Raw genomic sequence first — 7,737 nt, 5'->3', positions numbered from 1 at the left:
TAAATTAAGACAAACAATAACATCTGAGTGGATAAATCCAATTGCTCTCAATGTAACTCAAAATGCCACTTAAATGTGAAAGATTTCATCCTCAAATTCCTGAAATTTAAAGAAATCCAAATATTATAAAATTGTCTTTTAATCTCATGTATTTAAAATTAAAAAAAAAAAAAGACTCCTTTCTCTGTCTCTCTCTTCATAAAATTATGTTGAGAAAACCCCAGGGACCAGTGCTAGTTTGAAACCATTATGTATCTCAGAAAAGCCATGTTCCCCCAATCCTGTTTCAATATTATAAGGTGGAACTCTTGATTAAATTTTTCCATGGATATGTGTCACACCCAATTGTGGGTGCAGCCTTTTGAATAGATGGAGCTATGACTCTGCCCATTCAAGGTGGGTCTTGATTAATGTACTAGAGTTCTTTAAAAGGAGAAACATTTTGGAGAAATCTCGGATGCAGACACTTGAAGAAGAGTTGCTTCAGAGATGCAGAGATGCTTGAAGAAGCTTGAAATGCCAACAGAGAAAGGAGATGCCTAGACGCAACATTTGGCACCCAGAAGACATTATCAGGTGCCTTCCCATGATATGCTAAACAAGCCAGAAACCAGAGTTGTGTCCCACAGGAGCTAAGTGAAGTCCCACATGTGCTTAGAGAGGAAACCGTTGGTATCAGAAGCTGAAAGCAAAGAACCAGAAACAAGAACCAGCAGATACCAGCCATGTGACTGACATTGGCTTTTCTTTGGAGTTAATGAATGTCTCTCTGAATGCCTTAATTTGGACATTTTTATGGCATTAGAACTATAAGCTTAAAGCTTAGTAAAATCTGATTATAAAAGTCATTCCATTTCTGATATATTGCATCGCAGCAGCTTTAACAAACCAAAACAGGGTCCCTCAGAGGAAACACACACACACACACACACACACACACACACACATATACACACACATGTGTGCATGCACATGCACACACAATTGCCTTACTTCCTCTTTGAAGATGTTCTTGAATTTCCCCTTGAAATCTTTTGAAACTTGAAGTCCTTACCAAGGCATCCTACTGGGATAGCCAATCAAGCCACTGGTTAGTTATGTTTGACTCAGTATAAAATAAAGCTGCCCTAAACCCACCACTATAAGACAGACAAACCCCTATCAAATCAATACAACTCAAGCTATTTTACTTTATATGTCCATAAAAAGTCAATTGCCAGCCCTAGAAATTTTTTTTTAACTTTTTTATTGTATAATATAGCATATATACAAAACAAAGAAAGAAAAATTCAACAGTTTTCAAAGCACTATTCTCACGAGACAGATCCCAGAGTTTGTCATGGGCTGCCATATCACCATCTCATATTTTTCCTTCTAGAACATGGGAAAATATGGGAGCACCAGAACATGAGAGGCTAGAAGGAATAAATATTGTTTTTTATCATAATAATTTACTTTTTTTTCTTTTTTTGTGAAAAATAACATGCATACAAAAAACAATACATTTCAAAGCACAGCACAACAATTAGTTGTAGAATAGATTTCAGAGTTTGGTATGGGTTACAACTCCACAATTTTAGGTTTTACTTCCAGTTTCTCTAAGATACTGGAGACTAAAAGCAGTATCAATTTAATGATTACATAATCATATTTGTTTGTGAAACCCTACCTTCTCTGTATAACTCCACCATTGCCTTTTATATTTCTATTCCACTCTTTAGGAGTATTTGGGCTATGGCTGCTCTAAATTTTTCATGTTGAAAGGGTCTGTCAATAATATGGGGTAGGAAGATGAAACTATCTGATATTCTGGAGAGGTTGAGTCCTTTACGTTTCAGGACTTATCTCATCCAGGGACCCATCGGGAGGTTGTAGGTTTCTGGAAAGTTACTCTAGTGCATGGAACCTTTGTATAATCTTATATAATTCCCTAAGTGTTCTTTGGGATTGGCTGGAATGATTTTGGTTGGGGTTTAACAAGTTATGATAGGTAGCAATGTCTAACTGAAGCTTGTGTAAGAGTAACCTTTAAAGTAGCCTCTCAACTTTATTTGAACTCTCTCAGCCACTGATACTTCTAATTATACTTCTTTTCCCCTTTTTGATCCCACAGTTCCAGGGCTGGACTCATCCCTGGGAATCATCTCCCATGCCACGAGGGAGTCTTTCATCCCTGGATATTATGTCCTAAGTAAGGGGGAGGGCAATGATTTCACTCGCAGAGTTGGACTTAGAGAAACTGAGGCCACATCTGAGAAACAACAGAGGTGCTTCAGAAGTAACTCTTAGACACACCTATAGGTAGGTTAAGCTTCTCCACTACCTACATAAGCTTCATAAGAATAATCCTCAAGATAAAGTGCTTGATCTATTGATTTAGGTGTCCCTAATGTTTGACATAATATCACAGGTTTCCCTGGTGGTAAAGTTTAATAGTTTCATATTTTTTCTCCCATCCCTCAAGGGATTTGCCAATAGTTTTTGATTATCTGCTTAATATGTTCTAAGATGTATCCAGGCATTACATTATGCTATAAAGGCCCTCATTCTTATTCTGGGCTCCCTGTGTTTCAATTGTTCAAATGAACTATCCAGATAGGTTGAGTTAGATTATGTGCTACAGAAGATTTAGGTTATAGACAGAATACACATTTCTTCTTTGGCCTTAAAGAGTAAGTTCTAAAATATACACTGTCTTCCTTACCCCTGTGTTCTGAATTTCTTAATACTTACATGATCAGCTACATTCTTATCTCTAAATACCAGTAATAGATAAATAAATCATCCTCTCAAAATCCAGAAATTATAATTACCACTCTGGGCAAAATGTGTCTGCTATAAGAGCTTACAGTCTAGGCCCCTGTTTTCTTATAAGCATTTTCTAAATGAGACCATACAATAATTGCTCTTTCATTTTGCTTTATTTTGCCTCACTAAATGTCCCACAGGTTTATTCACATCGTTGCATGCCTCACAACTTCGTTCCTTTTTACAGCAGCACAATATTTGATCATATGTATACACCATCATTCATCAGTCTACTTCTCAGTCAGTGCGTCCTTCAGCCACCTGCATTTATTAGGCATCATATATAATGCCCAAAGTTCACAGCCTATCAACACTCTCAATTTTAGATAATTACATTTTTTCTCAAGAGAAAGATAACCAATAAACACACCCTCACTAAATGGGAAATCTAAACCTCCTCTTAACTCTTATCCCTCCCGCCATTATTTACCAATGGTGTTACTGTGGTTGTGCAGATGGCTTCTTTTGAACAAAGCTCACAGCATGCAATAGCAGTTTTCCCCTGTACCCTGGACTTAAATACTCTTTGTACATTAATCAAAGCATTCCAGTAGTTTCTGCAAGAACTTTTTAAATTTTTAGTGTTAATCAGTGGGAAACATAGGTCTATACAATCTGTTTCAATCATGTTCACCCTCAATTTGGTAATATTACTTATAGACCCACTAGTGAACTTCACTGTTATCTGTTCCCTTATTGGAGTTCAACCTCATTAGCTAATGGTTCACCCATCTCTAGCTTCTATGTATCTCTAAGTCCCCTATATTCTGCAATATAAACCTCTAACTATACTTTATGCTGGTCGTAAAAGTGGAATCATGCAGTACCTATCTTTCTGTATCTGGATAATTTCACTCGGCATTATGTCTTCAAGTTTCTTCCATCTTGTCATGTGCTTCAAGACATTATTTTATCTTACTGCGGCATAATATTCCATTGTATGTTTATAACATATTTTGGTGACCCACTCATCTATTGATGAGCATTTGGTCAGTTTCCATCTTTTGGCAATTGTGAATAATACTGCTATGAACATTGGTGTGCAAATGTCTGTTTGTGTCATTGCTTTCAGCTCTTCTGGGTATATAACAAATACTGCTATTGCTGGGTCATAAGGCGAGTTGATATTTAGTTTTCTATGGTACTGCCAAACAGTCTTCCATAGTGGCTGCACCATCATACATTCCTACCAGCAGTGCATAAGTGTCCCGATTTCTGCACATCTTCTCCAACATTTAGTTTCCTATTTGTTTAATAGCAGCCATTCTTATGGATGTGAGGTGGTATCTCATTGTAATCTTAAGCTGCATTTCCCTTATAGCCAATGAAAATGTACATCTCTTCATGTGCTTTTGAGCCATCTGTGTTTGCTCTTCAGAAAAAAAATGCCTATTCATATCTTTAGCCCATTTTAAAATTGGATTGTTTGTTCTTTTATTGTTGAGTTGTATGATTTCTTTATATATACAGGAAATCAAACCTTTGTTCGATATGTGATTTCCAAATATTTTCTCTCATTGAATTGGCTGCCTCTTCACCTTTTTGACAAAGTCTTTTGAGGTGCAGAAGCATTTGATTTTGAGGAGTTCCCATTTATCTATTTTTTTCTTTTTTTGCTTGTGCTTTGGGTGTAAAGTTTAGGAAGCTACCTCCTATTACTAGGTCTTGAAGATGCTTCCCTACCTTTCCTTCTAGAAGCTTTATGGTACTATTGCTTATATGTAGGTGTTTGATCCACTTTGAGTTAATTTTTTGCATAGGATGTAAGATAGGGGTCGTTTTTCATTCTTTTAGCTATTGATATCCCGTTCTTCCATGCCCAATTATTGAAAAGACTATTTTGTCCCAGTTTAGAGGATTTGGGGGCCTTGTCAAAAATCAGTTGACCATGGATTTGGTGGTCTGTTTCTGCATTCTCCATTCAATTCCATTGGTCAATGCTTCTATCTTTTTCCCAGTACCATGCTGTTTGACTACTGTGACTTTAGAATAGGATCTAAAGCCAGGGAGTGTTAATCCTCCCATTTCTTTCTTCTTTTTTTAGCTACTCGGGATCTCTTTCCCTTTCGGGTGGATTTGGTAATTAGCTTCTCCAAATCTTGAAAGTAGGTTTTGGGATTTTGATTGGTATTTCTGTCTATTTAGGTCTCCTTTGATTTCTTTTAGTAATGTTACATAGTTTTCTGTCTATCAGTCTTTAAGTTTATAGTAAGTTTTAAAGTCAGAGAGTGTTAATCCTTCCACTTCATTTTAGGATGGTTTTAGCTATTCAGGGTCTCTTTCCTTTCCAGATGATATCAATAACTAGCTTTTCCAAGTCTTCAAAATAGGTTGTTGGAATTTTGATTGGTATTGCATTGAATCTGTAGATCAATTAAGGTAGAATTGACATTTTAATATATTTAACTTTCCTATCCATGAGCAGGGAATGATTTTCCACATATTTTGATCTTCTTTGATTTCTTTTAGCAACGTTGTGTAGTTTTCTGTACAAGTCCTTTATATCACCAGGTAAGTTCATATGTACTTGATTCTCTTAGTTGATATTTTGAATGGAATTTTTCCATAACTGACTCCACAGTCAGGTATTGCTTCTGTATAGAAACATTACTGATTTCTTCATTGACCCACAGTTGTTTAAGAGTGTATTATTTAATCTCTATATATTTGTGAAAGTTCTTGTACATTGGTGGTTATTGATATCCAGCTTCATTCCATTGTGATCAGATACAGCGTTTTAAATAATTTCAATGTTTTTAAATTTAAAAAGACCTGTTTTGTGCCTCAGCAGATGATCTATCCTGGAGAATGTTCCATGAGCACTAGAGAAGAATGTATATATCCTGGTGTTTTGGGATCCAATGACTTCTATATTTCTGTTAAGTCTAATTCATTTACAAGTTGTTTAATTTCTCTATTTCCTTGTTGATCTTATTTTTGATTGTTCTACCTATAGAGGAGAATGGTTTGTTGAAGTATCCTATGTTATTGCTGAAACATCTATTGCCCCCTTCAGTTTTGCCAATGTCTGTTTCATGTACTTTGGAGCCCCTTGATTGGGAGCATAAACATTTATGATTGTTATTTCTCCTTGGGGGATTGTCCCTTTTATTAATATAGATTGCCCTTCTTTCACTTTTATGATGTCTTTACATTTAAAGTCTATTTTGTCCAATATTAGTATAGCTACTCCTGCTTTCTTTTGGTTATAATTTCCATGGAACATCTTTTTCCATCCTTCCACTTTCAAACTATTTGCATCCTTGTGTCTAAGATGAATCTCTTGAAGGTAGCACATAGCTGGATTATATTTCTTAATCCATTCTGCTATCTGCATCTTTTAATTAGTAAGTTTAGTCTGTTAACTTCAAAGTTATTACTGAAAAGGTATTTCTTAAATTCACTATCTTATACTTTGGATTTTATTTCTCAGATCTATATGTATTTTTTCCTTCCTCCTCTTTTTATCCTTTAAGTTACCCTTACTGGTACTCTTCAGTTCTCTACCCTCCTCTAGGCTTCCCTCTCTTGTCTTTTTTTTTTTTTTTTTTTCAACTGGCAGAACTCCCTTTAGTATTTTTTGTAGGGCCAGTCTCTTGTTGACAAATTCTTTCAGGATTTGTTTGTCTGTGAAAATTTTAATCTCTTCCTCAGTTTTGAAGGACTATTTGGCTGGGGTACCAAATCTCTGTCACAATCTTAAATATATCATACCACTGTTTTCTTGCCTCCATAGTGCCAGTTGAGTCATCTGAAATCAGTATTACATGGTTACCCTTGTATGTAGTAAACTGTTTTTCTATTGCCACTTCCAGGCTTTTCTGCTCCTCTGAAGCATTTGTCAGACTGATTAATATATATCTTGGGGTAGGTCTATTTCAATTTATTCTATGTGGAGTTGGTTGAGCTTCTTTGATTTGCATGTGTATGTCTTTTATAAGGATTGGGAAGCTTTCTCCCATTATATCTTCAATTAATCTTCCTAGCCCTTTACTATTCTCTTCTCTTTCTTCTGGAACACCAGTTATTCTTAAATTTGTGTGCTTCGTTTTGTCCATCATTTTCCTGATATCCAATTCAAATTTTTTCATCTTTTTTGCCATTTGCTGCTTTGAGTGTTTGAAATCAGTTGTCTAGTTTGCTTATTCTTTCTTTTGCTTCTTCAAATCTGCTGTTGTGTCTCTACCATGTTTCTTATTTGGTCTACAGCACCTTTAATCTAGGTGAAATCTACTATTTTTTCTATTTATTCTTTCAAATACCTTTTTATGTTCTTCTAGTGTCTTCTTGATATCCTTTATACCATTAGTCATCCCATTTATTTTATTTAGTAGAGTTATATGAACATCTTTGATTGGTTGTTCCAATTTCTGTGTCTCCTCTGGTGTTTTAATTTGGTCCTTAGGCTGGGCTATATCTGTCTGCACCGCAATATGGTTAATGATCTTCTGCTGCAAAATCATGATTGGTTTACTTTGGAAGTTGATTTCTTTCAGTAGTCTAAAGCCTTGTATTTGTGGGATGGTTGTGGAGCAGAATGCAGAGTGCGGTGTGGGACACAACAGTGTGGTGATGCATTGCAGTACAGGTATAGGTGCAGGCACGGGATACTAAGCTGGTGTCTGTCAGCGTGGGCACGCAGCAGCAGAGAGGATGTGGTTGTGTTGGTACACAGGTCTTGGGGGTGGGACCCTGGTGTGTGTTGGTCTAGGGCACATGGCCCTTTGTGTGCATATGCAGAACTCAGGGCAGTAGGTTGGTGGTTGCACCTGTGTGGGCTGGGGGTCAATGTGGCCAAGTTGCACAGGTCTGTGCTTGCCCCCAACCCTGGAAATTTGATGTTGCTAACATTTTTACAAGTGATCCAGCTTTCTTGCTGCAGTAAAACTTTTGGCATCCCCAATAAAATGCTGTAATCTGCAGACTTGA

This window comes from Tamandua tetradactyla, chromosome 4, assembly GCF_023851605.1.
Source record: "Tamandua tetradactyla isolate mTamTet1 chromosome 4, mTamTet1.pri, whole genome shotgun sequence".
Taxonomy (NCBI): domain Eukaryota; kingdom Metazoa; phylum Chordata; class Mammalia; order Pilosa; family Myrmecophagidae; genus Tamandua; species Tamandua tetradactyla.
This window is presented reverse-complemented; position numbering follows the sequence as displayed.